Source organism: Sapajus apella, unplaced genomic scaffold (genome assembly GCF_009761245.1).
Source record: "Sapajus apella isolate SASKATOON/1434 unplaced genomic scaffold, GSC_monkey_1.0 scaffold24, whole genome shotgun sequence".
In the NCBI taxonomy this organism is placed as follows: domain Eukaryota; kingdom Metazoa; phylum Chordata; class Mammalia; order Primates; family Cebidae; genus Sapajus; species Sapajus apella.
Genome location: NW_022436964.1, coordinates 11,581,186 through 11,588,306, shown reverse-complemented (window position 1 = coordinate 11,588,306; position 7,121 = coordinate 11,581,186).

The window sequence follows — 7,121 nt, the reverse complement described above, 5'->3', positions numbered from 1 at the left end:
GTCAGGTAACATGATGCCTCCAAATTTGTTTCTTTTGCTTAGTTTTGCTATGGCTATGTGGGCTCTTTACTGGTTCCATGTGAATTTTAGGATTGTCTTTTCTAGTTCTGTGAAGAATGGTGGTGGTATTTTGGTGGAAATTGCATTGAATCTATAGACTGCTTTTGGCAGTACAGTCATTTTCACAATACTGATTCTACCCATCCGCGGAATAGGATGTTTTCCATTTGTTTGTGTCATCTGTGATTTCCTTCGGAAGTGTTTTGTAGTTTTACTCATAGATCTCTTTCACCTTTTGGTTAAGTACATTCCTACAAATTTTTTATTTATTTGGCAACTGCTGTAAAAGAGATAGAGTTCTTGACTTGATTCTTAGCTTGCTTATTTTTGGTGTATAGCAGTGCTATTGATTTGTGTACATGGATTTTGTATCCTGAGTCTTTACTGAATTCACGTATCAGATGTAGGAGCTTTTCTGATGAGTCTGTAGGGTTTTCTTGGCATACAATCATATCATTGGTGAACAGTGACAGTTTGACTTTCTGTATTTCAATTTAGATGCCTTTTATTTCTTTCTCTTGTGAGATTGCTCTGGCCAGAACTTCCAGTACTATGTGGAATACAGGTGGTAAAAGTGGGCATCCTTGTCTTGTTGCCACTCTCAGGGGGAATGCTTTCAGCTTTCCCCTATTCACTATGATGTTGGCTGTGAGTTTGCCATATATCACTTGTATTACTTTGAGTTAAGGTTGAGGGTTTTTAATCATAAAGGGATGCTGGATTTTATCAAATGCTTTTTCTGCATCTATTGAGATGGTCATATGGTTTTTGTTTTAGATTCTGTTTACATAATGTATCACATGTATTGACTAGAGTACGTTAAACTATCCCTGCATTCCTGGTATGAAACACACTTGATTATAATGTATTATATTTTTTATATGCTGTTGGATTCTGTTAGCTAGTATTTTGGATCTATGTCCATTAGAGATACTGATCTGCATTTTTCTTTTTTTGTATTGTCCTTTCCTGGTTTTGGTATTAGGGTGATACTGGCTTCATAGAGTGATTTTGGGAGGACTCCTTTTTTTCCCCTATGTTTTGGAATAGTTTCAGTAGGATTAGTACCATGCCTGATAGAATTCAGCTCTGAATCCATGTGGTCCTCGAAGTTTTTGTTGTTGGTAATTTTTTAAATTACTGATTCAAATTTAATTGCTTATTATTGTTTCTATTTTTTTCTGATTTATTCTGGGAGGGTTGTATACTTTCAGGAATTTATCCACTCCCTCCAGATTTCCTGGTTTGTGCATGTAAAGGTGTTCATAAGTAGCCTTGAGTGACATTTTGTATTTATGAGTTATTTGTAATACTTCCAGTTTTATTTCTAATTGATCTAACTTGGATCTTCTCTCTTCTTTTCTCAATTAATCTTGCAACGGTCTATCAATTTTATTTATGTTTTCAGAGAACAAGATTTTAGTTTCATTTATCTTCTGTAACTTTTTTGTTTTAATTTTATTTATTTCTACTCTGATCTTTGTGTTTTCTTTTCTTCTGCTGGGTTTGAGTTTAGTTTGTTCTTGTTTCTCTAGTTTATTGTGGTGTGACATTAGGTTGCCTATTTGTACTCTTTCAGACTTTTTGATGTAGGCATCTAATGCTATGAACTTTCCTCTTAGCACTGCTTTTGCTGTATTCCAGAGGTTTTGATAAGTTGTATCAGTATTGTCATTCATTTAAAATTTTTTTAACTTCTATCTTGATTTCATTGTTAACCCAAAACTCATTCAAAAGCAGATTATTTAATTTCCATCTATCTGTATTGTTTTGAGTGTTCCTTTTGGAGTTGATTTCTAGCTTTATTCCACTGTGGTCTGAGAAGATACTTGATATAATTTTGATTTTCTTAAATTTATTGAGGCTTACTTTGTGACCTATCATATGGCTTATTTTGGAGAATGTTCCATGTGCTAATGAGAAGAATGTATATTACACAGTGTTGGGAAGAATGTTCTGTATATATCTGCTAATTCCATTTTTCCTACAGAATAGTTTGTATCCATTTTTTCATTGATTTTCTGTCCTGATAACCTGTCTAGTGCTTTCAGTGGAGTATTAAAGTTCCTCACTATTATTGTATTACTGTCTATCTCATTTCTTAGGTCTAGAAGTAATTATTTTATAAATCGGGATGCTCCAGTGTTAGATATGTGTAAATTTAGGATTGCAATATGTTCCTGTAGGACTAATTCTCTTATCATTATATAATGTCTGTCTTTGTCTTTTTTTTAAACTGTTGTTGCTTTAAAGCCTATTTTGTCTGATATAAGATTAGCTACTCCTGCTTGCTTTTAGTTTCCATTTGTGTGAAATATCTTTCTCCACATAAGGACTCACATAAACTTGGGTAAGGTTTTTCACATAAACTTTATCCTAAGTTTAAGTGAGTCCTTATGTGTTAAGTGAATCTCCTGAAGACAGCAGATATTTGGCTGGTGGTTTTTTATTCATTCTGCTCTACTGTATCTTTAAGTGGAGTATTTAGGCCATTTACATTCAATGTTAATATTGAGATATGAGGTACTGCTTCATTCATCATGTTAATTGTTGCCTAGATACTTTGTTTTTTTTCCATTGTGCTGTTGTTTTATAGGCCCTGTGAGATTTATGCTTTAAGGAGTTCTATTTTGATGTATCTCAAGTTCTTTTGTTTCAAGATTTGGGACTCTTTTTGTCATTTCTCATACTGCTGGTAAGGTAGTGGCAAATTCCCTCAGAATTCATTTGTCTGAAAGACTTTATCTCTCCTTCATTTATAAAGCTTAGTTTTGCTGGATACAAAATTCTTGGCTAAAATTATTTTATTTAAAAAATACTAAAGATAGTACCCCAATCCCTTTGGCTTGGAAGGTTTCTGCTGAGAAATCTGCTGTTAATCTGATAGGTTTCCCTTTACAGGTTACCTGAAGCTTAGTCTCACAGCTCTTAAGATTTTTTTCCTTCATCTTAACTTTAGATAATAACCTGATAAATATGTGTCTTCATGATGATCTTTTTGCAATTAATTTCCCAGGTTTTCTTTGAGATTCTTGTATTTGGATGTCTAGATATCTAGCAAGACCAGGGAAGTTTTCCTTGATTATTTCCTCAAATAAATTTTTGAAACCACTTTTAGACTTCTCTCTCAGGAACACCAGTTATTCTCATGCTTGTCCATTTTACATAATCCCATATTACTTGGAGACTTTGTTCATTATTTAAAATTCTTTTTTGTCTGTGTCTGATTAGGTTAATTCAAAAGCCTTGTCTTTGGGCTCTGAAGTTCTTTCTTCTACTTGTTCTAGTCTACTCAAACTTTCCACTGCATTTCCTATTTCCCCAAGTGTCTCTTTCATATCCAGAAGTTCTCATACTTTTTTCCTTTATGATGTCTATTCTGTAGAAAAATTTTTATTCTTTTCCTGAAATTTTTTAAAAATTTCTTTGTTTTCACCTTTCTCTGGTATCTTTTTCAGTAAATTAATAACGAGTCTTCTGAATTCTTTGTCTGGCATTTCAGAGATTTCTTCTTGATTTGAATCCATACTGGGGAGCTAGTGTCATCTTTTGTGGGTGTTACAGAAGGCTGTTTTGTCATAGTACTAGAGTTACATTACTGGTTCCTTCTCATTTGAGTAGACTGTTTTCAAATTGTTTTTAAATTTATTTTTGATTGGACTGTATTTTTTTGTAATTTTCCCCCTTAAAATTTTGAATTTAATGTTTATAGTTTATTTTAGCCTAATTTGATTCTTAGAGCTTTTAGGGGTGAAGACTCTGTATGAGTTCCTTAGTTACAAAGATGTTTTTATATCTGGCTTTCCCAGATGCTGGCTGTAGTAATTACGTACTTGATGGATACGCTAGTTCACTGTCTTCTATGGGGTTAGAATGGCAGGGATCTCTTGGAGCTTATCTCATTCTCTTGTGGTGTACACTTTACTTATTTATTTATTTATTTTTCTCAGTATTTTATTAACTGAGTTGAGGATTCAGATTTCAAGCCAATAGGGGAGGTATCCCTGGGTAGACACCATTAATAGCTAAGGCAGGTGAGTAGATGGACAGTGGCCCCAGCCTTGATAAAGGTGGCTGGGGGAGCTCTCAATTAGATATGCTGAGGTTTTATCAGGGTAAAAAGTGGGAGCTACCTCAGCTCCTCTTCCAGGCCAGCAAGAAAGCTATCTACCTCACAGACTCACTCCTGTCATAGCGTTCCAGCTAATTCAGATCAGACAGATTCATTTCATCTATAGGAATGTTGATGTTCCAGGTAGGGAGGAATTGTGACTCTGCCTCTCATGCAGGCCTAAATCTGGGAGATGCTTTTCCCATGGGACTACAATCACCCTGAACCGTTCCAAAAGGGCTGTCTAGAGGGCTGTCCATAGGTTCCTCCATGCCGAGTTCCTGTGGGAGAGGCCCCAACTATGTCTGCAGTGGTGTACTGGGGAGAGAAGAACCCCTTCTCTAAGCCCCTTCACAACCACAGAGGCTGACTGAATGTTGGGCTAAAGGTATAGACTTTCCCTACTGTGCCTAGCACTGCAACTGTGTCTCTGCTATAAGAAACTTCCCACCAGCAGAGACATCTGGGACTTAAGACTTGCCATTTAGAATTTTTTTTCCCCCAGAGTGTTCCCTTGATGTGGTATTTTCTCCCTTCCCTAGGAATGGGACATCCTGAGAAGTCCCATACTGCGAGTGGTTCTTATCACGTCTGGCTCTACCCCCACAATGGGGCTTCTAGGGTCTAGGCTGGTGCTGGGGAATGCCTGCAAAGAATCCAGTGATGTGACCTGTTTTCAAGTCTCCCAGCAGGTGGATACCAGCACCTGCTCTGATGGAAGTAGCAGGGGAGAGAGGGATACTCTGTGAGATTCCTTGGTTGTAGATAGGCTTAGTGTGCTGGGTTTCTCAAATGCTGGTTATATTAGTAATAAACCTGTTACATGGACAGACTCAGGACTTCTGTTTAGCTAAGGTGTGGCAGGCAGTGGTGTTAGCTGAGATCACACAGCCATATTCTTCTTCCTGGTCACAGTATTATTCTGCCAAGAGGAGTTGTAATAGCCTGAGTTGGTTGGCCTCCAGCCAGGATATGGCACTTGCAAGAAAGCCCCAGCTGCCATACTAGCAGTTGGATTTGAGTTTGCCCTAAGTTGTCCAGGGGAATTATTCTGGTTTCTCACATGATGGCCAGGGCCATAAAGCACTCAAAAGTTTATGACCTTTGTGTTAAGCTACCATTGGAGTAATACCACCAGGTAGCGGCAGGGTTAGGAGGATCTGAGCTCAATCTTTCCTTGGCTGGGGCCAGTCATGGCCACTGTGGGGAACCCAGTAGACGTAGCCACGAGGGCAGTGTTCCAGCAGGGAATATGCCTGCCTCTGTTGTTTAGATGAGTTCTCAAAAGGAATGGGGAGGAGTGGGCAGCAGTAAGCCTCACCTAGCCCCCATGCATTTGGCAAGTTTTTGTTTCATTCCTGCGTTTTCCAACTAGTAGCACTGGGTTTAGATCCAGGCATCTTGTGCACAGAACTCAGACCTGTCCCAGGCTATAAGCATCCCTGCAGAGAATGCAATCCCAGCTTTCAGGCTATCTGTCCCCATCTGCCTGTAAGACAAGGCACCCAGTTTCTGCCCTCCTGTCTGTGGCACACTTCCCGCTCGCTCCAGTGTTCCATTCAAGGGAATTCATCTCCCTTGAAATTATAACAAAACATTTAATTAGGAGCTTCTTTAACCCTGTAACCCCTCCCTGAGTGTCTTGGGTGACTTACCCCCGAGGACCCCTGTGCGATACAGTTGGGAATGGCTTCTTGCAGTTCATGCCAAAGACTGGGAATGTCTGCAAGGGACATCCCACTGCTGCTTGTACTTCTACATTTCACACCACTCCCTATGTTCATTCCAGCTCTGGGTAGGATTAAGGCCTTCTCCCGGGGTCTGGATTTTCATATTCCCTGGTGGGGATGTGTGTTTGGAGGCCAGCCCTCCCCTTCTCACACTCTGGAATATTACTTTTCACCTGTCTCCCAGAGTAGGCTGTGACCTACTACTTCTTTCAAAGGGTCTGTGGATTTTTATGGTTTTCTTAGTAAGTTTCTGTGGTGGTCCTTGAAAAAAAAAATCACAATGTGACTCTCTACCCAGTATTCTGTCCTTCCAAGTGAGAAAGACAAACTAACACTGCCTCTTATGTACCATCTTGAAAAACAAAGAAAACTAAACATCTTAATTCTAAAAAGGGAACCTTACAAGAGTCCAGGTCTGTTTGGGATATAAATTGTAATCTTTGTCCTCACTTTTTATTGGAATAGTCAAGCATCATAAAAGTTAGATGACTACTCCAAAGATATACAAGAAGTATAAGTGACTGTGAAGAGAGAAGAATACAGGTTTTCCATATTCTGGCATACCAATTTGTTACTTTTAAAAAATCAGATAATCATTAGTCCCAATTATCTACTCCTAGTATTTCTATTGAGACTAAAGAAGGGGGTAATAACTCTGGCTATTCCCATATTATTTTAAGCATATCAGCAAATACTACATACTACATATTTAATTTTGAGACTGAATTGTTGAACACCAGATGGTTAATATGAGATTATAATATTTATCTAAATATTATATTTTCAAATACTGAACATTTGACAAACCAAGAAAAGACATCATTTTTGTATGACATATATGCTAGATGAAACAGCTGGATCCCCATGTACATCAAAATGTCTTTCAAGGAATAAGCATGATCTTAAGTAAACATTATAATCATAACTTCATGTGTCACTAAAGCACATAAAATGGTTTTATACAATACCTTTTAAAAATTCTATTTGAAATTTTCTGTTAGGCATCTTTACAGCCATTTGGTCCTTATAAACATCCCTTTGAATAGGTAGGACAGATATTACCATCACTACCATTCGAATAGTGAAAAGAAAAATTGAAGGCAATTTAGTTTAAATCACTTCCCAAAAGTTGAATGCATTGGAAGTGATAGATTTGGAACTCCTTCCAGTTCTTAACTCAGATTATGTTAATGATCCACCATATTCTTAAACTAAGACCT